The sequence below is a fragment of the Giraffa tippelskirchi genome, chromosome 1 (genome assembly GCF_054371585.1).
Source record: "Giraffa tippelskirchi isolate mGirTip1 chromosome 1, T2T-mGirTip1v1.2.pri, whole genome shotgun sequence".
Classification (NCBI taxonomy): Eukaryota; Metazoa; Chordata; class Mammalia; order Artiodactyla; family Giraffidae; genus Giraffa; species Giraffa tippelskirchi.
Genome location: NC_137275.1, coordinates 220,637,998 through 220,665,282, shown reverse-complemented (window position 1 = coordinate 220,665,282; position 27,285 = coordinate 220,637,998). Strand labels below are relative to the sequence as shown.

Here is a 27,285-nt window from a genome sequence, read left to right as displayed (position 1 = left end):
TATACATACCATTTTTGGTATGTTTGCCATGTGAATTAAAACTAATTCATAACACGGATCAGCCTGAGGCCTTTCCCACAGAGAACGTGAGCGCTCCTGCGTTCCGGTGTGTTCCACTCTTCCCCTTCCACGATTTTTTGCCTCAGCTCTGTGCTCCTCAAGCAAACACAGCAAGCCCAGGGCTCCTTCCCTGAAGCACCACTGTTGCCGGGCTCCCTTTGGGCACTGGAGCTGGGAAGCAGTTTTGGATTCCAGCCATGTCTATAAAAATCTTCCCAACTTTGTGGAGTGATGTGTCCCCTCCATGCACAGAGCTAGAGGGAAAAGATAGCATTAAGTGTAATTAAACATGCGCTCCTGCATTCGGGAAATGCACTGGGGGGATAAAGTGTCATTCTTGTTGCAAAGGCACCTGTTATGCTAATAGTGCTGCTTTAGTCTCCCAACTGGGGGCCTGGATGTTTTCTTAGCAGAGCTACTGTGCATACATTACACCCCATGCCGCACTCCATGGTCTAGCATCTTCTGCTTTTTCTCAAATGTAAGCACCTTGTATTCTTAATTTGGCCTCTGTAATGAAGCACATGGCTGGGAGAAGTGCTTAAGTGAGTCCCCTCATTGGAGAGAATACCTGATGGGAAAAGACTAGAAGAGAAACAGACATTTATTGAGCAATTGCCATGCATCAGGCGCTGTGCTGAATGTACGACTGTGCCCTGCTACTTAATCTCACCACAGACACCCCAGGTAGGTATTTGTATTGTTACTCTCTTTACAGGTAAAGAAACCAAATTCAGAGAGGCTACAATTTAGTTATTTATGCAACTAATATTTCTTGAACAGCCTCTCACTATGTGTCATGTACTGTGTCAGACGCCTGGGATTGTGTGAACTGATCTGTACAGTTTATTAACAGCCCTATAAACAGAGGCCAATTGAGACTGAGTCCCCAAGGACATTAAGTGACTTTTCTAAGGTCATAGAATAGGAGCTGGGATTCAAACCCAGATCTCTTGGAGTCTTGTTCCGATTTCTTTGAAACAAGGAGGCCTGGAGCTTGTCCATTCACTTCTTCACCTTTTATGGAGCATCTGATATGAGCAAGGCCCTGTAGCATTGCAGGCTTTTGTTGCTCAGTCGTTCAGTCATGTCCGACTGTTTGTGACCCTATGGACTTAAGCACGCCAGGCTTCTCTGTCTTTCCCCATCTCCCGGAATTTGCTCAAATCCATGTCCATTGAGTCCGTGATGCCATCCAGCCATCTCATCCTCTGTTGTCCCCTTCTCCTCCTGCCTTCAATCTTTCCCAGAATCAGGGTCTTTTCCAATGAGTCAGCTCTTGGCATCAAGTGGCCCAAGTATTGGAGCTTCAGCTTCAGCATCAGTCCTTCTAGGTTTCCGTTATCTTTGGGTAGGGATGTTGAGAGAACTGTTCAAGGAAGTCAAGGTAGCACCATGTCAGGCATAGACCAAAGATGGTAAGAACACAGAGGAGAAAGGGGTCACTTCTAGCTGCAGAGATCAAGGGAAGCTTCCTGGGGAAAGGGAAAATTCATATAGGCCTTAAATTGTGCCATGGATTTGGACATCAGTCAGTAATCGACAACTTCTGCCTCTTTGTCAAGATCTCTTTGCAGTAGCTGATATTAGCAAGACCTTGGGGTCAGGGATGTGTTCCACACTTATTCTCTTTCCCAGAGGTTATTAGATTCATAGCTTCCTATTCAGCACCAATTCAACTGATATTGACTACTCTGTGGGACTTCCCAGGTGACACAGTGGTAAAGAACCTGCCTGCCAATGCAGGGGACATAAGAGACGTGGGTTTGATCCCTCGGTCAGGAAGATCCCCTGGAGGAGGGCATGGCAACCCACTCCAGTATTCTTGCCTGGAGAATCCCATGAAGAGACGAGCCTGGTGGGCTATAGCCCATAGGATCACAAAGAGTTGGACACAACTGAGCATGCATGCCTGACTATTCTGTCCCAGAACGAGGGCTGGGGACTGATCAACCTAGGTATACAGACATGGCTTCTTCTGTGAAAAACTCATAGAATAGAGAAGAAAGGCAGTGTTTAAGTCCTTTGTAGTTATTTCAGGGAAGACTTGTCAGGGAAAGGTGAATGTCAGTGTAGGAAAGAAGCTTATTAGTGATTGAGTCTGGTACTTCTCAACATTTTATATCAGAAACTTTCATCTAAATGAAATGTTATGTGGATACCTAATGTGTAACAGACAAAAGTGGATCTACTTTGGCTGAAAATTTGGAGAAGTTAGTGGTGGGCGAGGGGCACCGGCCGTGTGTGGGACAGCCACACTCCACCGCGGCCGTGCCCTGTGAGCGTGACCTGAGTGCAGCTAAGTCACCCTCCACTCCCCACCCTGTCACAGATGGAGGTGCTGCCCTGGAAGGGACGCTTACTCAAGGCTGGAGTCAGTGAGCAGGCTGACGCCAGGGGCGCGGTCCCTCGTATCCTATCCTACCCCATGGCTTTTCTAAAACACCACTGAGACATGGGATTGGGTATTTTTTTTCCCTTGGGTTTTGTTTGTTTTGGTGGTTTTCAAGTTATATTTTGAAATAATTGTAGATGTGCAGAAGAGCTGCAAAGAGCGCACTTATAATTTCCATATACCTTTAAGCCAGTTTCCTCTAATCTTTCGTGACCATGGCACGTTTGTCAAAACCGAGAAGTTTAACGTCAATGCGACACTGTTAACTGAATACTTAGTCCTATTTCGCCAGTTTTCCCACTGATGCCCTTGGTCTGTTCCAGGACCCAAGGCCAGGACCCATATTGCCTTTAGTTATCCTGTCTCCCTAGTCATCTTCTCCTCAGTCTTTCTTGTTTATAATCATCTTGAACCCTCTGAAGAGTATTGGGTCAGGTATTTTACAGGATGTTCCTGTGTTTGGATCTGTCTGATGCTTTCTCATAGTTAGACTGGAATTGTAGACTGGGGGAACAATGCTACAAAGATCAAGTGGTCTTCTTGTCACTTCGTATCAGCAGGTGTGTGACATCAACGGGGTTTATCACTGATGGTGTTAACCTTGAACACTTCTGTGAGAGGATGTCTGCCAAGTTTGTCCACTCTAAAGTTGATATTTTTCTCTTGCCATACTCTATTATTAGAAGCAAGTTTCCTAAGTCCAGCACATGCAAGGAGAGAGGGGTTAACAGCCACCTGCTGGAGAGAAAGGTATCAAAGAATGTGTGGGTATTTGTTAAAACCACTGCCATAATTAATAGCTATTTGGGAGAGATACTTGGAGGCTCTGGAAATAGCCTATTTTTTCATGAAGTTTCCCCCACTAATTTTAGCATTCGTCAGTGGATCTTGCCTACAGTGATTTATTACTGCAATGGAGAAAAAGAATTGTGAAGCAGAATAAAAACAAAAATATAAAGGGAGAAAAAGGAGACAAGAAAGGAAGAAGAAAAAGGGTGTACATTTAGTAACAGCGACCTCTTTTCTAGGTGGTAGACTTGAGTCGGGGCAGGTGTCATGGAGAAAGGAGCTGCTGTGTCCTTGCTGGCTTTGCGACTTCCTCTTGACACGGGATGATTTAATCGGTATCACCATGGCGCTGTCAGTAATCATCACTCTGAGGCTGAGGGAGGCTCTTTTAACTGTTAGGAAAAGGTCAGCATGGAGCAATGTGATAACACCTAACTTGCCTAATATTTTCTTCAGATTTCATCTTAAAATACACCTACTGGAGGAAGCAGGTAGCCAGATAATTTCTGTGCTTTTGTGTGTATATTTGTGCTGTATGTGTGTTATATGTTGTATATACACTTTTTTTTTTTCTTTCTTTAGATATTTACTACTGGGTCCCCTGGAATTTAGGGAGGAAGGGAGTTACCAAGCCTTCCTTTGCCTGTATCTTAGCTTTGAGCAGTCATAGAGTAGCTTGAATTCTTGGCAAGGTTCCATAAGATCTAGATGATAAAATACAGCTGACTTGAGAAGCTCGGGGAGGGAAATACAGGAATGTGAATAAGCTGCCTGTGCCTGGCACATCTGGGCATATCTGGTGTGGGTCACTGGGAGTTAAGCATGCCAGTTCATCTTGTTTATCCCTTGGAACAAATCTCATGGAGGAGGTGACCTTTGAGATGATCCTTGAAGGGTTGAGAGTGGCAGGAATTCTTCCAAACAGAAAATAGCATGCAAGAGCCTAAGGACATTAGGAGATTTTCTACCCATGAAAATATTGGGGGACTTCCTATTCATTTTGCTTAGAATTATCTCTGATTCGGAGGAGCTGTTGTGTAAGGATGTGGCTACTTGCATCAGTAGAATGATGAAGCACTTAAATGTTTTCTCTGTATCTTAAACATCTTGGAATAGCAACACAGTATTAATGATTGTTTCTTAATTGATTAGTGGGTTGGTTCATCTGCTGGTTGGTAGCTTTAGGCTGATTCAGAGACTCTGCCTCATTACTGTTCGAACTTTGTAGCAGTCCCTGTTGGTGTCCTGCTCAGATGCCCTTGGCACTAACCCTTTCTGGGCATCCTGGCTTGACTTCCAGGTGTCAGCACTTGTGTTTCTGGATGGAGGCTCTCTGGCAGCTTAGTAATACTCTGCCCAGGCTGGAGGCGGGCTAGAATGCCAGGGAGTCCTCAGCTCTTCAGCGTCAGCCCTTACTTGATGATTGTTGGAGGGTGGTTAATACATACCCCCTGGCCCTGCCACCCCAGTGGGACAGACCTCCTGTGGTATGGTGTGGCAGCAGTTCTAACATTTTTGGCACCAGTGGAAGATAATTTTTTTCCAAAGACCAGGGCAGGTAGGCGGGATGGTTTCAGGATGATGCAAGTGCATTACATTTATTGTGCACTTTATTTCTATTGTTACTGCCTCAGCTCCACCTCAGATCATCAGGCCTTAGATCCCAAAGGTTGGGGGACCCCTGTGTGAAGGCATCTGACTTAATTAACCATCCTTTACTGCCCCTCTTCCTTTCTCCCTTTGATTTCCTTGCTTCCCCACCAGCATTTTGTGGGATCACTTTTCAAATAACCATGTACACTCAAATCCTTTTCTGAATTTCTTCTGGAGAAAGACAAATTGGGCTTCCTTTGTGGCCTCCGTGACCAGGAAGTTTGGGCCCAGAAGAGGGAAAAAAAAATATGACCTTGACTTTCAGTGGTTCTGAAACAGGTCTACTGGTTGAGACAGAGCCAAACACAGTCCCTCTCTGAGGCCACACTCCTTTCTTGTAAGGGGAGAGATTGGCTCCGGTGTTGCCGAAACCTGCCTGAAGGTTTCCACTTCCAGACACCTTCATTTCCCCCCTGTGTTTATGATTTGCAGGAATTTATTTAATTTTCTTTAAGGAGATTTATATGCTTCCTGCCTACTAGGTCCCAGTCTGAAAACAAACTCTTTAAGTCCGACTCTTCCAGGGGTAGCGGGGTTTTGGTACCTGTCTTCTAGGCGAGCTTTGACTTGGATGTGCGCCAGGAGTATAGGGAGGGTAGCTGTGCTTCCTCTTCTCCTGTCTCTGCCTGTCTCCCGACACTGACTTCTCTACTTGCACCCACGGAGGGAGACAGTCCTGAGCTTAAAAGCTCTGACCTATTTTTTTTTTTTACTGATTGAATGTAATAATAGGTACCGTTTTCTAAGAGCTTAGTACATGCCAGGCAGGATGCCAAGCACTTTCCATACATTATCTTGTTTATTTCTACAATGGCCCTATAGGGAAGGCACTATTATTATTTTATCACGAGGAAGCTAAGATTGGGAGAAATTATGGAGTTGTTCAAGGTCATATAACTATTAGTGATGAAACCAGGGTTTGAATCCAGGCTCATCTGAGTTGAAACCCTGTGTTTTCCTCATTCCGTGGTGTTCTCCATGATGAAATCCGATAGGTATACCTTGGAAGACCTCTGTATACTTCAGATCAGTATTCATCAGAACCGAGTAGGGACTTTCCTGGTGGTCTAGTGGTTAGGACTTTGCCTTCCGGTGCTGGCGGTGTGGGTTCAGTCCCTGGTTGGGGAGCTAATATCACACATGCATTGAAGCCAAAAGAAAAAAAAAAAAAAAACGTAAAACAAATAATACCGTAACAAATTCAATGAAGGCTTAAAAAAAAAAATCCACATAAAAAAAAAAAACTATAAATATAGTGGGAGGGGCAGAGAAATGACTCAGGAGCTCCTTGGGAAAACACAGGTGGATTTTATTGGACAATAAGCTGAGTGAAGTGTAAGTAACAGTGTTTAATAACAACAACAAAAGGTTTTTTTTTTTTTTTTCCATTTAGATTTCATCAATATAAGGTCTCACCTAAAACAAGGATATTCTGATCTGTGTAGTCATTTCTTGGCATATTGTCTGTAGTTGTGGTATTATCTTTAAAAAAACAAAAAAAAGAAAAACATAATCAGAATCGAGTGTGTTCAGGGAAGATTAACCACAGGGTAGTGAAAGCGTGTAAAACCATATTACCACAGTTCTGAGGATGACTGGGAGGATTTAGCCTGGAGAAGAGAAGACTTGGGAATCTTGGTGGGGATTACTATTTTAAATCCTGAATATCTCTGGAGGGGAGGTGGGAGTTAAATTTGTCCCATGTGGCCTTCAGACATAGGAACAGTGGGGAGAAGTCACATGGCAGCTGATTCCAGCTCTATTTGAAAAAGACACAATAGCAAAAGTATCCAAAATTGGAATAGGATATTTCAAGAGGTGATATTCACTCCATCATGCCTATGTTAAGAGGTTCCCCCCCTCCCAAGTGATATAAATCCAACTCAAGCTGGCTAAAGGATGAATAAGATCTTTGCTTCCTCAAGGAACTGAAGTATCTGAGTTTACCTTTAGTTTAGAGATGGTTAGATCTAAATGTCCATGTGGAGTCTTCAGGAATATGTCTCTGTTCCTTCACTCTGGTTTCCTCTGGGTAGGCTTCAGTTGTTGGACAAACTCTCCCGAGGTCATGGTAAGATCATTTTGTACTTTAACAATGGGCTTCCCAGGTGGAGCTAGTGGTAAAGAACCCGCCTGCCAGTGCAGGAGACATAAGAGACATGGGTTCAATCCCTGGGTCGGGAAGATCCCCTGGAGGAGGGCATGGCAACCCACTCCAGTATTCTTGGGGCTTCCCTGGTGTCTTAGACAGTAAAGAATCTGCTTGCAATGCAGGAGACCCAGGTTTGAACTCTTCTTCGGGAAGGTCCCCTGGAGAAAGACATGGCAACCCATTTCAGTATTCTGGTCTGGAACATCCCATGGGCAAGGGAGCCTTGCGGGCTACAGTTCGTGGGATCACAAAGATTCAGACACAACTGGGCAGCTAACACTTTAACACAGCCAGGAAGGTGAGAGAGTGCTTCTTATTTTTAAGTTAAGTGCCTGGACAAACTATCATCTGCTCATATGTGTATCTTTACGTTAGTTTTCCTGACACCATGTATGGTATGGACCCCTGTCATTCTCTCATTCATATATATATATATGAAGTATGTTACCAGAAAGTGAGTTATGAAACTGAAACCACATTTTTGGCTCTTGCCTCAATTTTGGCGTTTATTTACTAGGAAGTGGACTGGAATGCTGAGGTTTGCATCTAAAGATGGGTCCTCAGAAGACGAGTGGGGATTCCCTTAACTATATTAACCCTCTCACCCTCTCTTCATGGAGCTTGCTCAGTGGAGCTTAAAACCCAGTGCATGGAGCTGTGGACAGGGCAGGACCACTGGCATCTCATTGCTCTGCACTCACGTATCCTGCTGAAGGGGTAGATAGCTTTGGAGCTGCATCATGGTCCTCAGAGATAAAGTTGGGCCGTGCCTAATCCCTTCACCCAAAGCCACAAGAATTCCAAAGTCATATCTTGGGGGAAATGGAAAGTGTGAGGGTGAAAAGGAAAGCATCCTTTATGAGTAGTCACATGAATATCTGCATCGGAGCTAGTTTTATTATTTTTCTCATTTTACATCTGAGAAAACAGAGGATTGGAAACTTGAAATGTCTCATCCAGAGGACTTCCCTGGTGGTCCTGTGGTTAAGACTTAACCTTCCAGTGTTTAGGTTCAGTCTCTGGTTGGGGAGTTAAGGTCCCACATGCCTCACGGCCAAAAAACCAAGACATAAAAACAGAAGCAATGTTGTAATAAATTCAATAAAGCCTTCAAAAAGTGGTCCACATAAAAAAAGAATGTTCAAAAAAAAAAAGATATCCGAAGTTACCCCTTCATTCATTCATCGATTCTACTTTTTTTTTTTTGAGCCGTCTACTCTGGGCAAAAGGTGAAGTAGACACTCCTGCCCCTCAAGGCTCTGCTAGCTTAGCGTGTGCCTTTTTCTGTGGCCGATGTCCTCTGGATGAAAGAAGGGTAGGTAGAGGTGAGGCAGAGAACAGAGAGGAGCAAATAAAGGCGTTCCAGGCAGAGGGCACAGCACATGCAGACACACAGAGGCTTCAAGATGCGAGGGCACGGCACTTTTTCAAGAGTGGAAGTGAGTTGTTGTGACTGAGGCTCGGGTTGCCTGGGGAAGCGTGGTGGGGGGTGAGACTAGAACAGTCTGATGGCAGGGACTTGAGTTATATCCTGCAGGCTCTGGAGAAACAGCAGGTCTTCATAAGCAAGCACAGAATAGACTTTAGAAACCAAAGTACAAAGTGGTGGAGCAGGGGTGTCCCCTGGGGCTTTGCGTGGCTCTGCGTGAGTTCCTGCCACCTCCCCTGCTGCAAGCCATAGTGCAGACAATGAGCAGGAAAAGGGAACAAATGAGTAACCCAGTTTGAGTCCTGAGCTGAGCTGTTGAGAGCCTGAGCTGTGTGGTAACTGTTTGCAACATTAAATTGAAATTGGGTCTGATTGGCTGGAAAGCACTTGGCCTACATTAATGCCCAGGGAGACTCTCTGAGTCTGATTAAGCTGCAGATTTTGCTGGGCCCTTTCCTGGTGATCCATCATTATTCATGTCAGCACCAGGCCTGTCAGCCTCCCTCTACCACCAAAATTAATGAATTGAACTCCCTGCCCCACACGTTTGATGGGATGCGAGTCTCTAAGTCAGCACAAGGCCATGGAGATGGACCATAATTGTTCCTCATTTCTTTCCTCCAAAGAAGAGTCTGGGCTGCTGCCTATTCTTCCCTTCACCTTCTTTATCTGCTGAGCTGGCATCTTGAGTGGTGACAAGGGAACCCAGGAGTAAGGCAACAGGAGTACCTGGAACCTGAGATAGAAATAGTCCTTGGAGATGCAGTTCAACTGTATCCCCACTGCTTAGCTGGCAAGACTGAGGGTGTGTCTCACACTGAGAAGAGAGCAGCACAGGACTAAAGCACATCTTTCCTCTTCTTTGATTTCCTTACTCTTTTATAGCTTGACTCCTCCCCTAGTCTGCTGTTTTATTCCTCATCCCTCCTATTTTCTGAGAGTGGAGGGAGGTGTGTTTATTTCCCATTTGCCGGTGGAACCGCAGTTCAGCATCTCTGTTTTCCCTCTGTGTCCTCTGACTCTGACATCAAAGTCAACTTTTCTGTGATGGCTGCTGCCATAGGGAGAAAAATGAGAAAAAAAAAGATGCTAAATTGTATTTCTAGCCTCGAAAGAAACTTGGGGATCACCTTCAATTCTATCTACAGCATCCCAGTGAAGTGATCTTCAAGCTTCAGCTTGTATGGCTCTAATGCCAGGGAGCTCACTACTTCCCAAGGTGATCTTTCTATTTTGGGACAGTGTTGCCCATTTAGAAAGACCTCTTTATGTTGACCTAAAATTTGTGTTCGTTTTCCACTCTTTGGTCATAGTTCTGCCATCTCTAATGGTAAAGCATGAATCTATATTTTTCTTCCATGTGGGAGTCCTTTGGATCCTTTGAGCTGATTCTCATGCTTTCATGCCCTTAAAGTCCATGGTTCACTTCCAAACTCCTGTGTTTGCCTCATTAGTAAGCTATTCAATCCGTTTAATGAGTCAGGACCAGTATTGCCTGCAACAAAATAGAATGGAATAGAATAGAATACAATGGAGAAGATCAGAATTGATTGTAGAAAGTAAGGACTAGTCTTGCTTCTGAAATGTTGTTTGTGCACGTGTGTGTGAGTGAGAATATGTTGAGTGGGTCCTTTTGAAAAATGTTTTATTCCATGTGTTGGCTATTGTGAGTAATACTGCAATGAACAGAGGAGTACAGACACATCTTTAAGAAAGTGATTTCATTTCCTTCAGATATATACTTAGAAGTGGGATTGCTGTATTCTATGGTAGTTCTATTTGTAATTTTTTGAGTAATTTCCATGCTGCTTTCCATAATGGCTGTACCAATTTTCATTCCCACCAACAATATATAGGGGTTCTTAAATCTACACAATATTGCTTCTCAATTATATCTCAATAAAGCTGGAGAAAAATGTTTTTCTTACCAAGAGTAGTGCTATAAAAACATGGCAAGGAATATTGCTCAAAATCTTCCCATTTTTAGGCTACACTTTTTTCGAATTGGGTATCATTCCATCTTTGTAACTGAGTAGATTTCAAAAATTACTTTTCTCTCTCTGAACCACAGTCTCTCCATCTCTAAAATGCAGAGCAAGGGGTATGCATCTTTCTGCTCATCCTTTTTGTGAGGATTAAATATGCTGTTGAATGTGAAACTAATTTAGAAAGTGAGAGGGTCTAAATTGTAGTAGTAGTGATGGGATAGAAGTATTCATGTGAGAAAGAATTAAATGATTCATTTCTCTTATTCATTCTTTTTCCTCTGTCTCCATTTTCCTTTTATCCTCTCTCCTTTTTAGTGCTAGTTTAACCCAGTCTTGATTTCCCATCATTGTTTCTTTAATCAAGATATGTCATGATATGGTGAGATGAACTTTGTGAACACACAGATCCAAGTTCCAACCCAGCTTTTTGCACGGTTGTATGATCTTGACAAGTCTTCTAACCTCTCTAAGCCTCAGTTGCTTTGCTCTTGAGGTGGAAATCTCAGCCTGTAAAAATGATGAGGTTTCACGATTGAATGAATTATCCAACATGCAAGACACATCTTAGAACTCAGTAAATAACAGGTCCCTTTCTCCTGTCCCTCTATTCCCAAATCCCCACCCTCAGACAGACTCCTGTTCTCAGAGGTTGAAGTCAGTCTTGTTGCTCAGAATTGGGCTGAGTCCAGGTCCACTAACAGGGAAGGGAGATGTACATTAATCTCTCCAGGAGGGTTCTTGGTGATGACGTTGCTCTCTAACAACCTTCAGGAAATATTGGTGTCTTTGAGGCTGGTGCCGGAAGCAGATGCCTCAGGATTCTAGGAATCAATGTTCGTGCTGCCCCACGTTGGTAGCAGCCTCTGCAGAAGGAAAGAAGATTGGGTTCCCTGGAAGACAGGGGAAGAGGAAGCACCCAGCTGCAACAGCAGTCCTGGGTGAGGCTACACCAAGGCCTGAGTCTTGACAGCCATCATCACAGAGAGAAAATGAGCGTCTCTGCCTATCTACCTCACAGGCCAGATGTAAGCATCAGATGAAACCCAGAAAGGGAGAGGGTGGTTTTTAGTGATCCAAGTGGGAGAATTTTATTTCTGTGGACATAAATTTAATTCAGACCAAGTGTGTGTTTTTTTCCCCTGGAGAGATGGCCATCTTTGGACTGTGTGCTTCTAAAGAAGTAATTTGTTGCTGCCGTGAGCCTTGCCCTTCCCACATCAAGGCTGAAGCTTAATCTCTGCCAGAGGCCTGTCAACCCTGCCCTTCAGCCTGGGACTTGCCCCGGAGGCCCCCACCAGCCACAGCCCAGCCGCCTTGCTTTATCCCTCCCCCTGCTCAGTGTAGCTTCCAAGCGCCACTGAAATTTTCTCTCTCCCTCTCTCTCTCTCATGCAGTCTGTACTCCAGCCAAATTTGGCTTCTCCATGTTCTCCCAACACACCTTGTAACTCCAGCCTTCTTCCTGTATTTTGCTCACACTAGTCTCTTTTTTTGAGAGGCAGGGGACAGGCTTTTCTTCACCTCTACAGATAAAGTCATCCCAGAAAGCAACTCCTCTGAGACACTTTCTCAGTTTGTTCCAGTTCAAACCAGAGAATCTGGGATGAAAACAATCTGAATTTAAATTGCGGCTCTAACATGTGTCACTGTATGACCAGGGGCTACTTATGATCCCGTTTCTTCATCTGTCAAATGGGTACAATGACAATGGTCTCTCAAGGGAACAGGGAGGGTTTAAGGTGAGGCTGTGTGTAAGCTGCTTTAGTACAGTTGGACATTTGATAAAACCTCATAAGGGTAAGAATCATTTTACTCAGGCGTGGAACTTGGCATGGCAAGAATCCTAGAACTTGGCATGGTACACATAAGCATCTGACAAGTATATAGAAATGGACTGAATTAATTAATGATTTAAATCATATGCCTCCCATCCTTACTCTGAAAACCTATGGGTGGGGGGGCTCTTTATATTTAGCATCAGCCCTAAATCATCCTCACCAATTGTTAGGTTTTTAAAACAGTGGAGGTGGCCAGTGAGTCAGTTTTGGGCCCTCACCCTTTGCAGCCAGAGTAATTCCAATTGTTTGTTTAATGATTATTAAGGTACTAGTATTAGCTATGTTTCTAATTAATTTCAAGAGATTGTCTCAGATACAAACAACTGGAACAAACAGTTTCTTTATATGAGTACTTTTTCAAAGATAGGTCAAAACCATTTAACGGCTCATAAAATTTGAGTGGCTTGCAACTAACATTTTTAGGAGATATCATAGAGAATGAAAAAAAAAAATAGAATGGAATGAAATAGAAAATTGTAACAGACCAGAATGGAATGAAATAAATGGAAAAGGATAGAAAATGACAGACCAGAGTATAAAAGCATAGATTCAATGGAATAGAATGGAATGGATTAAGATAGAATAGCATAGAATGAAATAGAATAGAAAAGGATAGAAAATGATAGACCAGAGTATAAAAGAATAGAATGGAATGGAATAGAAAAGAACAGACATTTTTGCGCACATCCATTACATTAAAGGCAAGTACTTTTTAGTATGTGAAACATTTCTTAGGTCGATTACATACATACTCATTATAAAACTATGTTATTGTCAGTTCTTATGGAAAAATAAGTTAAATTCACTACTTTCTAGTTTGGTAGGCAGCCACGCCCTTGTTTTATTTAGTTGATGGTCAGCTCTATGACCAGGCTTCCCTGATAACTTAGTTATTAAAGAATCCGCCTGCAATGCAGGAGACCCCGGTTTGATTCCTCGGTCAGGAAGATCCCCTGGAGAGGGGATAGGCTACCCACTCTAGTATTCTTGGGCTTCCCTTGTGGCTCAGCTGGTAAAGAATCCACCTGCAATGAGTAGACCTGGGTTTGACCCCTGGGTTGGGAAGATCCCCTGGAGGAGGGCATGGCTACCCACTCCAGTATTCTGGCCTGGAGAATCCCATGGACTATATAGTCCATGGAATCACAAAGAGATGGACATGACTGAGTCGGACATGACTGAGTCACTTTCACTTTCAGCTCTATGACCAGGAACTATAATCCCCATGGGTCTCCTCATTCCATAACCCTGGGCCTGGTCCTTTTAGAAGCTCAAGATCTATTGGTCATGTTAAATGACCAAGAAATATTGAGCTTTGTGGCAGTCATCCCTACAAAAACATGGGAGCCAAAGTGTCAAGTGAATTTTAGGCAGTATATCAATAATGATGGGCTTCCCGGGTGGTGCGAGTAGTAAAGAGCCTTCCTGCCAATGCAGGAGACATAAGAGACACTGGTTTGATCCCTGTGTCAGGAAGATTGCCTGGAAGAGGGCATGGAAACCCACTGCAATGTTCTTGCCTGGAGAATCCCATGGACAGAGGAACCTGGGGGGCTACAGTCCTTAGGGTTGCAAAGAGTCGGACATGACTAAAGCACACATGCGTGCATCAATAATAACAAGTTCTACTTAGAGATATTAATCACTGTTCATGTGTTTGGAGCAGGGTCTGCTGCTGCTGCTAAGTCGCTTCAGTCGTGTCCAACTCTGTGTGACCCCATAGACGGCAGCCCACCAGGCTCCTCTGTCCACAGGATTCACTAGGAAAGAACACTGGAGTGGGTTGCCGTTTCCTTCTCCAGAGCAGGGTCTGGTGTATAGTAAATGCTCAATGAATGAGCATTAACTTCAGTATCACTCTATCTCTTCCATTACCACCACTTATCTGATGCTTACTAGGTGCTTCCATGCCTCTTGTCCTGTATTTCACACACCATCCTTCGGCGACAGCTAGTCACGCCCTCATTTGGCAGATGGGAAAATTTGAGGCCTGAAGAGACAAAGTGATTTGCCCAAGGAGGTAAATCCCGATAGAAGCAGAGCAGGCATTGGGACCTCCCATCCCACCGTCTGTTTCAGGCTCAAGAGTTCCGTGCTCTCTGAGCACTGAAGGGGCTACTCAAGACCCGTGAAATAGACAGACTGCAGCTGTTCAGACTGTTTCCTGAAGTTCGCTGGTCCAAGCAGATGGAATACCTCCGAGTGTGTGTCTGGTGAGGGCTACCCAACAGAAGGCACAGGAGGGGATCTGTCAACTGGGTTTCCTGGGCCAGTTGTCCCTGAGCTGAGAGTGAAAGTCTCTCAGTTGTGTCCGACTCATTGCAACCCCATGAACCAGGCAGTCCATGGAATTCTCCAGGCCAGAATACTGGAGTGGGTAGCCTGTCCCTTCTCCAGGGGATCTTGCCAACCCAGGGATCAAACCCAGGTCTCCTGCACTGCGGGCAGATTCTTTACCAGCTGAACCACAAGGGAAGCCTAAGAATACTGGAGTGGGTAGCCTATCCCTTCTCCAGGGGATCTTCCTGGCCCAGGAATTGAACCGGGGTCTCCTGCATTGCAGGCAGATTCTTTACCAACTAAGCTATACATTCAGCCTAATTCTAGTACTCGAGGCCTGCAGGCGGAGTTGGGGTCATTACAGACCTACTTGCTCCTGCACTGTGCCCTGATTCCCCCTTCCTGGCTACTGTGGCCCAAACACCAGACGTTGCCTGAGCAGAGGGACACAGATGGTGACTGCTGTTGACCTTCTCAAGCTTCCGCTTTCTTATATTACCTGGAGCGGGTAATCCCTGCCTGTTTGAGAGATGTGACAAGAATTACAATGGGGCACACAGGCGGAGGAGGAGTTGGAGGGCTGGCATAGTAGTCCCCGACTAAAGGTGGCATGTTTCCCCCTTTGGGGACAATGCCTGCCTTGTCTTGGGTCGCTGGATTCCTGCCATGCCAGCACCCAGGGTAGCCTTTTGGCAGCAGGGAAACATGCTTGATGATGGCCACAGAAGTGTCCTCGGGGCTGATCCCCAGCCTGGAGCTCGAATGGCCACAAGGCATCCTGGCTGCTAAGTCACTTCAGTCGTGTCCGACTCTGTGCAACCCCATAGACGGCAGCCCACCAGGCTCCGCCATCCCTGGGATTCTCCAGGCAAGAATACTGGAGTGGGTTGCCATTTCTTTCTCCATTGCATGAAAGGGAAAAGTGAAAGTGAAGTCGCTCGGTCGTATCCGACTCTTAGCGACCACGTGGGCTGCAGCCTACCAGGCTCCTCCATCCATGGGATTTTCCAGGCAAGAGTACTGGAGTGGGATGCCATTGCTTTCTCCAGCAGAGCATCCTGGAGGGCATTGCTATTCCTGGACTTGTGTCCCAGCTTCTCCTCTCACCCCTCCACCCCCTTCCTTTGCTGGAGAGCCAGTAGGCCTGGCCGAACTGCTCCCAAAGAGTGCCGCAACCCTCGGAATCAGCAGCCCCAGGAATGGGGAGTAAGCAACCTCATCAAGAGGCCCCTTCCAGGTCCAGGTCCGGGTCTCTCCTTCAGGACTGCAGAAATGCCCTTCAGCCACGGTCAGGGGCTCCGACTCTGCTACTGACGACCATCCAGTGGGATGGGCAAGCAAACGGGACACAGTCTATGCTATCTCTTTACATCTTTGTAATTCTTATTAAACGCTGAGGCTTTAGGGTTCCCACTTCCCAGAGGAGGATGCCATGCTTCAGAGATGAAGTAACTTGCCTTTTAACAATAACAACACTGACGACAGTTACTCTCACACGGCCCTCTCCCGGAACCAGGCCCTGTTGTCAGTGTGCTGGGGCATATTGGGTGATCACCCCAGGGCTGTCCGAGTTCACAGCCCAACTTCTGCAACGGCATGAGGCTGCCCAGGACCACGAAGGGCTTTGGCCAAAAAACCTGACATGGGTTTAAATCTGTGCTCCCACATCCCAGGCTGCCTCCACTCTGGCACATTCCTAAACCTCTCAGAGCCTCCGCTCCCTTATTTGACAAATGAGAGTTATGATGACGGACTTCCAGAGTTGCTGAGTAAATAAATGGTACAGGGCATGTCTAGTCCCTGGCAAATACAAAACACTCTAACAAGGTAGCGATAATTTGAGTTTTGTGAAGGACTGATGTTGAAGCTGAAACTCCAATACTTTGGCCACCTGATGCAAGGAGCTGACTCATTTGAAAAGACCCTGATGCTGGGAAAGATTGAGGGCAGAAGGAGAAGGGGACGACAGAGGATGAGATGGTTAGATGGCATCACCGACTCAACGGACATGAGTTTAGATAAACTCCGGGAGCTGGCGATGGACAGGGAGGCCTGGCGTGCTGCGGTTCATGGGGTCGCAAAGAGTCGGACGCGACTGAACGACTGAACTGATCTGTGCAAAGAGGGTAGTCAGGGAGACACTGGGCCCCTTACACCATGTCGACCCAGACCAGTTCTGTCCTCTCGCTCATTCTGTCCTCTGTGCCAGGGCTGTGTCTGGCTCTTTGAGGGTATCAGAAGCATTAGTTCAATGAATGACTAAATGAACGAATGAACATATGAATTAATGCAGCTGATGTAGGTACTTGCAGCTCCTCCTCAATTTCTGTCCTGGTTTCCTTGTAATGAAACCCACCCCCTTTGAGTTCTGCCTCTGCAGTCTTGGCCACAGATGGGCAGGAGTGTGCAGAGACTAGGGAGGAGAGAAGTGTTATCCCGAGGTCAGGCTGCGACCCCTCAGATGTCAGGCTCTGCCTCAGGAATCTGCCTCTCTGACCATTAGGTGAGCCTGGCCTTAACTTCCACACGATTTAAGCATTCTCCCCCATCATTGTTAGGCAGTACAAAATCTTTTTCCTTTTCCAAAGATACATCTCCTTCCACCCGTAAGGGTGCAATTTTGGCAGAGGCTGTTTTGGAAATATTTGCCTCTCCATGCGTTTCACTACTCCCTTGTCTAGACCAGCATCTTCCCTGGCAAACACCAGTGCAGGAGGCCCTTCACCATCCTGGCCTCCCGGTGTGTCTCTACTCAATTCACTCTCTACATTGTGCAGCATGGACTTTTTTTTTTTTCAACACAGCACTTCATGGTTTATTCTATTTTCTCTCCTTTGCATATTTCTTATTCCCTCCTTTTTTAAATTATTTTTTTTCCATTGGAGGATAATTACAATATTGTGGTTTTTGCCAAACATCAGAATGAATCAGCCACAGGTGCACATGTTTTCCTTGCATCCTGAACCCCCATCTCACCTCCGTCCCCACCCCATCCCTCTGGGTTGTCCCAGAGCACCAGCTTTGAGTGCCCTGCTTCATGCATCGAAATTGCACTGGTCATCTATTTCACATATGGTAATGTACACGTTTCAATGCTGTTCTCTTAAATCATCCTACCCTCACTTTCTCCCACAGTCCAAAAGTCTGTTCTTTTTATCTGTGTCTCTTTTACTGCCTTGAATACAGGATTGTCATTACCGTCCTTTCTGAATTCCATATATATGCATTAATATACTGTACTGGTGTTTTTCTGACTTACTTCACTCTGTATAATAGGCCCCAGTTTCATCCACCTCATTAGAACTGATTCAGATGGGTTCCTTTCTATAGCTGAGTAATATTCCATTCTGTATGTGTACCACAACTTCCTTATCCATCCGTCTGCTGATGGACATCTAGGCTGCTTCCAGGTCCTAGCTATTGTAAACAGCCAGCACGGACTTTCTAAAGTCACATCTTGTCATGTTGGTTTCCTTCCAAAGCTCACTAAAAGGTCAAAAGTTTCCTATCATGTCACTAGGAGTGAAATATAGCACTGAGAATCAGAGCAAGGATTTTAAGTTGCATGAATGAGTGAGTGAGTGAATTTCGTTCACTTAGAGCTTACTGCATTCCTTCTACATGCCAGGTGCTGTTATGGGTGCCATTATATAGCATGAACACACTCAAGTCCTTATCTTCATGGAACTTACATTTTGGTGAGAGAAGAAGATGATACACAAATACATATATTTATTCTATATTATGTGTTTGTGCTTTATATAATAAGTGTAATGAAGAAAGATATAATGAGTGTAATGAAGAAAAATGAATTAGGGTCATGGGCTAGATGTTGACAGGTGGTTCTGTTTTAAAGAAGATGATCAGGAGACATGTCTCGGGGAAGGTTTCATTGGCTAGATTTGTGAATGAGGAAAAAGAGTAAACGAGCCGCTCCGACATCTGAGGCAGTAGGGTTACAGGCAGAGGGACAGGCCGGGGTTGACAGTCTACCTCCAACTGCTTCCTATTTATGACCTTGGGCAAATCACTTCATCTCCGTTTTTCTCACTTTCTTCTCTAAGATAAGGATTCTGGGATTGTTCTGATTTCTTAGTTTTACTGACAGAACCATTCAGGCTTTAGTAGTAGTAGTGTTAGTCGCTCGGTTGGGTCTGACTCTTTGGGATCCCACGGACTGTAACCCGCCAGGCTCTCTGTTCATGGGATTCTCCAGGCAAGAATACTGGAGTGGGTTGCCATTCCCTTCTCCAGAGGATCTTCCTGACCCAGGGATCAAACCGAGTCTCCTGCATTGCAGGCTGTTTCTTTACCGTTTGAGCTACAGGGAAGTCCGGCTGTGACCCTGGCCCCTCCCTCCCCGATCCAGCCACACTGAGCCCCGTGAGCCTCCTTCCACCTGCTCTTGTCTCCATCCTGGTGGTCCTCTGCTCCCCTCTCATCTCCATCCCATTCCCTTCTCCTGGATTGCCACAATTCAGCCTTCAGATGTTAGCTTAAACATCGCTTCCTCCCGGCAGCCTTTGGTGACCCTTCACCCTGAGGCAGTGGTATGTGCCCTTAAGGGTTTCCATCAGTCTGCTTCTTCCATCCCGCCTCTGCCCACAGGATCCCTAGTGTCTGTGCCCCTCAGGAGACTGAGCTTTGTAAGGCCGACAGAGCTGGTGTTTGGCACGTAGTAGATGCTCCTGAGCATTTGTTGAATGAATGAATGAGGGAATAAATGAAATCTTGGGTAGAAGTTGGGATCAAATAATGATGAGAAAAAATCTTTTTAAAAAGCATCCATTAACAAATTAATGGGCAAATAGAAATACTTGTTCAGGGTTAACTGAAACTGATGAAGATGTCCTGGCCAAGGAAAATGATCAAAAACTTAACCGAAAAAAATCATTCCTTAAATATATGAACTACTTCACAGTTTATCCATCCTTCCACCTTCATTATCTCACTTGATCGTCAAACAGACTAGTGCAGTGGTGGATAGGGGGTGGGAAGACCTCAAGGGATACAGAAACTTGTGTCAGACAAGAACAGCCGGCTTGAAGGAACAGAACCAGCACTCAAACTCAGTCTCCTGACTCCTTGCCCACTGTAGACTTTGCTAGTTCCCAGGACTGCGGCATTAAAGAGTGTGTGTGCGCGCGTGCATGTGTGTGTGTGTCTGTGTGTGTGTTGGTCTCACCTGGACTCAGAAGTCCCTGTGTATATGTGTGGTGTTTCCGAGGAAGTCTCCCGGTCCCCCTGGACTCAGAGGCCCCTGTGTGTGTGTGTGTGTGTGTGTGTGTGTGTGTGCGCGTGTGTGTCTATGTGTGTGTGTGTGTGTGTGTGTGTGTGTGTGTGGTGTTTCCGAGGAAGCCTCCTGGTCGCCCTAGACTCAGAGGCCCCTGTGTGTGTGTGTGTGTGTGTCTGTGTGTGTGGTGTTTCCGAGGAAGCCTCCCAGTCCCCCGGACTCCGAGGCCCCTATGTGGGCAGCCTGCAGAGGAGAAGCCCGAGGCTCTGAGACTGTGTCTGCCAGGTCACAGGAGGCTGATACATCTGCTTCCAGGAAACAGAGTTGGCACCGAGTGTGGGCGGTTCCTGAGTCGATTCTCCAGGAAAAGGAGAAAGGAGGTGGGGAGGCGGAGACATTCTCTGGAGGGAACATCACCTCAGGGACCCCTGGGGCTGGCATCTCAGCAGGCTGGGACAAAGACGGCCAGGAGGGCAGCGGCATAGGTGTCGGCGTGGGAGCCCAGGACCCGGGTTCTGGCTCCAGCTCTTCCGTGGAGTGTTGCTGCTTGAGCAGCTGTGTCTTCGCCCAGGCCTCAGTCCCTCCATTTAAAAAGGTGAGGTCAGTGGTTTCTAAGTCATGCTCCTTGGGACTCTAGGGATTTGTGGGTGTGCTTCTGGACCAGGGAGGAAGGTGGTAGAGAGTGAAGTATATCAGGCACCCTCATTTCTGCACAAACATCCCTCCTCTAGCTTTTGTATGTTGGATGATTTTAAGAAATGTTTATTTATTTAATTGGCTGCATCGGGTCTTGGTTGTGGCATGTGGGATCTGGTTCCTCAACCAGGAATTGAACCTGGGCCCCCTGCATTGACAGTACAGAGTTTTAGCCACTGGACCACCAGGGAAGTCCCTGTATTTTGGATTTTGAGTATAAAGTTTACTTTGAACAAAGGGTTCTGCTCCAAAATGAAATTTGAAAACCTTTGGCCACAGTGGTCGTCAATGATGTTAACGGGGGTGGGGACACAGCACAGAGTGGTTCATCTGGGCTGTGGGAGCTGCTGACTGTGAATTTAAATGCAGAATGTTTGCATTATGTCCTTGGCATCCTTTGGGGGGTCTGTAATACATGCTGCCTTTCTGCTTCTTGGTCAAATACATGATTGTGTAATTATTCAGGGGCCATGCATACTCTGCTTGCAGTTCATGGCTCTCATTCCCTTCCAGGTCAAGTCCTAGGTCCTTCAACTCATATCTAAGGCAGCTGGGGCATTCCCAGCCACTCCCAACCTCACAGTTATGTCTGGACTAAACTTTGTGTAGTTCTTGTAGCATCTAAAATGCTCCATGATGTTTTAACCAGAAGGCCTTCAGTCATAGGATACGCTCCACCTGGACACTCACTTCTCTTTATTTCATTCTACTTACACCAGAGTCATTGCTATTCAATGTTTATAAGTCAGTTCAAGTCTCAGCTCCTCCATGAAGCCAGCTTGGCTTTCATCCTCACTTTCTGAACTGTATAACCATCTCAAGTGTGGGCAGATCATCTTCAGCTCGCTTCGACCATAACACCTTACTCTGTATGGTCAAGGGCCCCTCCTCCTGTCTGCAGCCCTGCAGGACAGAGAACGCTGTGACATCAGAGCCTCCATCCTGTTCTCCTAGATGTGTTCAGAGCCTGGCACACAACAGTGTTAGGTAAATACACCGACATGAGTCTGTTTACCTGAATACACCTGAGCCCCTTTGAACTTCAGTTGGCTTGTCTGAGGGATCCAGAGGCTCTTGGACAGGGGTGTCTGAGAGGAAAAATTAGACTGTGTATATATAAAGGGCTTTATAAGCCATACCTCATACGGATACGGGACTTGTGGCTTTAACAGTCACACACCTGGGTTGTGTCTTGGGATCTCCTGCTGCACCCCAGGGCCTTGCGCCAGCTGCCTGAGATGCCTCAGAAAGGAGGACGGCATAGCCTTCTCAGAAATGAGGCTTTAATTCTAGGAGGGCAGCTCAATGTGGTCGCAGGGCCAGTCCCTTAGGGGTGTGGGCAGCTGCTGGCCTGTAACTGCAGCCTTGCCTCTGCTGTGAGGATGCACATCCCCTTATCCAGGGTGTGAGCACTTGCTTCCTTGTTCTGCATGCGTCAGAAACCCAGACAAGCCCCAGGACCACGGCAGGACAAATGATTCCATACTCAAGACCTTCCACATTGCTTTTCTTGCCTTGAAACGTGCCTACCTACCTTTTCATCTAAACAGGCTTTTAAGAAAAAGGAAATACGAATTCAGAGATCTTAAGGGAAAAGAAACGACTCAGCCCTTCACCTGCACTGGAAACCCCCACAGACCGAGCACACGAAGACATATTACAGAGAGGGCAAGTTATTCCATCAGAAACGCTGTCTCACTCTTCGGCCAGTATATGATACCTTTACAAATGAAAAAATCAAAAAACAAAAAACCCCCACAAGAACCCTGAGTGGTGAGTGGAAGGGTTTTTCCCACAAGTACTCATGGAAGTTGGGGCAGAGGAAGGACCAGTGACTGGGACCCTCTAGTCCAGGATGTGTTTCCCGGAACCACAGGGTTTACTGCTCAGCCACGGGTTCACTGTTGCCCATGGGCCAGTGCCCCTTCCCATCCCTTCACCTCCTTTTCCCTTTCTACAAGCAGTAGAGTCTAGTTACCTTGTCTTTGAGACTCTCTCTAGCTGGGAGGTGTGTGTCTATACATAGCCATCCCTTGGTACCCTCAGGGGACTGATTGCAGGACCACTGTGGATACCAAAATCCCCAGGCGTTCAAGTTCCTTGTATTAAGTGACGTGATGTAGACAGCCCTCTGTATCTGCAGATGGAGAGACGACTCTGTGTATGCACACAAGTACACAGGTGCAAGGGCCTCTCAGGTGGCACTAGTGGTAAGGAATCTGCCTGCCAGTGCAGGAGATGCAAGAGACGTGGGTTTGATCCCTGGGCTGAGAAGATCTCCTGGAGGAAGAAATAGCACCCCACTTCAGTGTTCTTGCCTAGGAAATGCGACAGAGGGTCCTGGTGGGCTACAGCCCATGAGTCAGACATAACTGAGTGACTGAGCACATACATGCATAAATATGCACACACACATATACACTTCATTTCAAAATATAACAGTGTCTTGAAGTTAGAATATGTCCTTTTTCATTCACCCATCCTTCCATCCATCCTTCTATTATTACTTAATTATTTCAGCCCATTTATTCATATTGCATTGCCTAAGTACTCAATATTAGGCACTGTCGTAGGTACAGTGTTATTCAGGATGGATAACATGTCTCTGCTCTCACAAGTCTTAAGCTCTAGGAGACTCTAGAAGGCATTTTAGACCCAAAGAAAATTAAAATGATTTAAAAAGCCTTGACAGTTGATGGAACACAGTTTATTTCTTGTGGTTCTGGTTAAAAGTAGTCTTACCAAAAGTATGTTTGTACCATGGGAACACTTTCACGTGTATCCTTATGTACGATTTTAATTTGGTCTCTTGTGAATTCAACAGGATTAGAGAGGATTTTCTCAGTTTGCTGATGAGGAAACCAAGGTTTAAAAGGATGAAGTCATTTTCCTTAGATTCCCACAGATGATTCTTTGCAAAAGAGGTATAAGCATACATTGCCAAGGTTTTTGTCCAGGAGGAGATGACAGGAGGGAGAAAGCTTGTCATGGGTCACCAGGCTTGGAAATAGCAGTGCACAGTAGGGCTCTGCCTGCATCCGCTGGCCCTGGGGAGAGGCTCCTCTGACCCTAGGACCCACCTCTGACCACTGTGCAAGGACCTCGGGGGCAGGAGGGGTCTGGGTTCGTCCAAAGACCCAAGCTCTGGGCAGGGAGTCTTTTCTGTCCCCTTGGCTTCAGGTCCTGTATCTGCACAACAGGGATGACGCTTCCCTTCCTCCTTCACCACAGTGCTGAGGCCCCAGCGAGACACAGTATGTTGCTTGAGCAAGACCACATGCAAGGCGTCACCTTCCTGCATGCCTGGTGCCTAGTGGGTGCTCAGTGTTGTTTGCTGGCCAGCGGTCTGGAGTGAGGCAGAGGTTGGATGAAAGGGAAAGACGTGGAAGCGCCCCTTTGTCCTCAGAATGGAGTGGGATGTCCTTCATCTATCCTTTCCTTTGACCTTCTCATCCCTCTGTGATATAGGTGCTGCAGATCAGAGAGGTTAAGTAACGTCCCTGCCTCGCTCAGGACAGATGGACCAGAACTGGGATCAGAACCCATGCCTCTGTTTTCTCTCTGCTTCTTGCATCTCCTTCCATCATGGAGAGTCTGTTTTCACAGGTCTCTGTCCTACAGCCAGGAGTGCTGCCTGAGTGATGAATAGCGTAGGCAGTGGATGGCCTCAGTAAGCCTTTAAGATAAGGAGGCAAACCATTAATCTTTGCTTTTTCTATCTTTATCTTTACAAGTTTCTTATTAGACATTCTCTCTTCACATTTTCAATTAACATTCCTTTCTGATTCTTATTTCTCTTTCATTCTGCTACAGTTTTTCTGCTTTCATTTTTCTCTCCAAAGTTCCGAGAAGACTCCTATCACAGTCTCGTTTATCAGTGCTTTTCCCTCTTTGCCTGTTTCCAGAATGACCTTTCAGCTGCTAAATCTGACCTGGTCGTTTTCATGCTCAAAACCCCTCACAAGATAGAACTCACACACCTTCAACTATTTCTGAAGTTCCTTCAGGATCAGGTCCAAACAGTTGCATCAGGGTCAGGGCCCACCTTCCCTTCATCCCTGCAGCTCACAGCTCTACAGAGGCACCTGCCATATAGTAACCCTTTCTTCACCTGCCTGTGCCCCCAACCCTGACCACCAAAGTGAAGGTCCTGGAGGGAAAGGCATGCTTTGCTCACCTCTTATTCCTCAGCGTCTAGAATAGCACTTTGCTCATCATAGAATAGATGCTCAGTGCGCAGTGAATTCAGTGAAGAAATGCATTGGACACCCCACCCTCTCCTCTACCTCTGTCCTCTTCCCCAGGGTCTAGAGATCGAAAATCTAAGCTCCAATATCCGCTGTTCGCTAGAGACACCAGCAGGAAGCTATTAGAGTGAAACTTTCATAGCATTTTGCAGATATAGATCCCAAGCCATTTTACACACATTAACTCTGATTTTCACAACTACCCGTGAGCTTGAGGGTGGAGATTTCCATTCCGTGGCACAGAGGAGGACCTCAAGTCCCAAAGTGGCTGCAGGACTTGTCCACGGCCACACCATCAGTATGCCGTGGTGCTAGGATCTGCACCCTGCATGACAGCTGTGCTGCAGACCTTGGCTTCTCCACTCACACAGACACTCTGTCTTAATTACAGCAAACGAGGGAAGGGAAAGCCAGAATAATTATTGGTGACACATTGAGCAAGTGTGAAGCTCTTAAAGAATTGAAATGCTTTCTTCCTGGACTTTCAAGGACTTTTTCATTACCCCTAATTCCTTACATTTGTATATCAATTTGGAGGTTTGCAAAGTGATTTTTTTTTTTAGCCTTACATTCCATCTGCCTCTTACTCCATTCAGCGGCATGGACTGAGCAAGGCTTTAGAAAAGCACATTGTTGTCTTGTGTCTGTGCCGTGCACTGTGCCAGGCACCGAGGATGTAATTGTGAGCCATCGGACGTGGCCTCTGCCCTCAGGGAGCTTAGAGATGAATGGACGGGGAGACACACAGCTGTGATAGTGTGCGATGATTGTCAGGAGGCCAGAAGCACAGGATGCTGTGTAGCATAGGGAGTCCCAGGCAAGTAGTGGCCAGAGAAGGTTACCTAGAAGGAAGCAGTGATCTAAAGAACAGGAAGAAGTTAGCGAGGCAAACAGTGGTGGGGAAGAGTGCACCAGGGAGAGAGTGATGTGCAGATTCCAGGAGGTAAAGGAGGTCAGGTTCAAGATTATTGCAGCTCTGTACATAATCCTGGTAGCTAAGCTGTAGGAACAACCTAAATGTCCTTTGGCAGGTGAATGGGTGATATATAGACATAGATACAAAATGGAGTACCTTATATGTGTGTGTAATAGAATATTGCATGCATCCCAAGTTGCTTCAGGTCTTTGCGACCCCATTCAGACTGTGGCTCAGATCATGAACTCCTTATTGCCAAATTCAGACTTAAATTGAAGAAAGTAGGGAAAACCACTAGACCATTCAGGTATGACCTAAATCAAACCCCTTATGATTATACAGTGGAAATGACAAATAGATTTAAGGGACTAGATCTGATAGAGTTCTTGATGAACTATGGACAGAGGTTCATGACATTGTACAGGAGACAGGGATCAAGACCATCCCCATGGAAAAGAAATGCAAAAAAGCAAAATGGCTGTCTGAGGAGGCCTTACAAATAGCTGGGAAAAGAAGAGAAGTGAAAAGCAAAGGAGAAAAGGAAAGATATTCCGATCTGAATGCAGAGTTCCAAAGAATAGCAAGGAGAGATAAGAAAGCCTTCCTCAGCAATCAATGCAAAGAAATAGAGGAAAACAACAGATTGGGAAAGACTAGAGATCTCTTCAAGAAAATTAGAGATAGCAAGGGAACATTTCATGCAAAGATGTGCTTGATAAAGGACAGAAATGGTACGGACCTAACAGAAGCAGAAGATATTAAGAAGAGGTGGCAAGAATACACAGAAGAACTGTACAAAAAAGATCTTCACGACCCAGATAATCACGATGGTGTGATCACTCACCTAGAGCCAGACATCCTGGAATGTGAAGTCAAGTGGGCCTTAGAAAGCATCACTACGAACAAAGCTAGTGGAGGTGATGGAATTCCAGTGAGCTATTTAAAATCCTCAAAGGTGATGCTGTGAAAGTGCTGCACTCAATATGCCAGCAAATCTGGAAAACTCAGCAGTGGCAACAGGACTAGAAAAGGTCAGTTTTCATTCCAATCCCAAAGAAAGGCAATGCCAAAGAATGCTCAAACTACCGCACAATTGCGCTCATCTCACATGCTAGTAAAGTAATGCTCCAAATTCTCCAAGCCAGGCTTCAGCAATACGTGAACCGTGAACTTCCAGATGTTCAAGCTGGTTTTAGAAAAGGCAGAGGAACCAGAGATCAAATTGCCAACATCCGCTGGATCATCGAAAAAGCAAGAGAATTCCAGAAAAACATCTCTTTCTGCTTTATTGACTATGCCAAAGCCTTTGACCGTGTGGATCACAATAAACTGTGGAAAATTCTGAAAGAGATGGGAATACCAGACCACCTGACCTGCCTCTTGAGAAACATGTATGCAGGTCAGGAAGCAACAGGTAGAACTGGACAGGGAACAACAGACTGGTTCCAAATAGGAAAAGGAGTACGTCAAGGCTGTATATTGTCACCCTGATTATTTAACTTATATGCAGAGTACATCATGAGAAACGCTGGGCTGGAAGAAGCACAAGCTGGAATCAAGATTGCCGGGAGAAATATCAATAACCTCAGATATGCAGATGACACCACCCT

General features: G+C 45.8%; 1 protein-coding gene and 1 non-coding gene across 4 annotated transcripts in view; one reads left to right on the top strand and one right to left on the bottom strand.

The window, feature by feature from the left end:
- ASTN2 (astrotactin 2) overlaps positions 1 to 27,285 on the top strand; it is a 989,820-nt gene that overhangs the window by 162,997 nt on the left and 799,538 nt on the right. The gene's annotated exons all lie outside the window — the stretch shown is intronic.
- TRNAD-GUC (transfer RNA aspartic acid (anticodon GUC)) lies at positions 20,631 to 20,703 on the bottom strand. The gene has a single exon. It is a non-coding gene; the product is annotated as a tRNA-Asp (tRNA).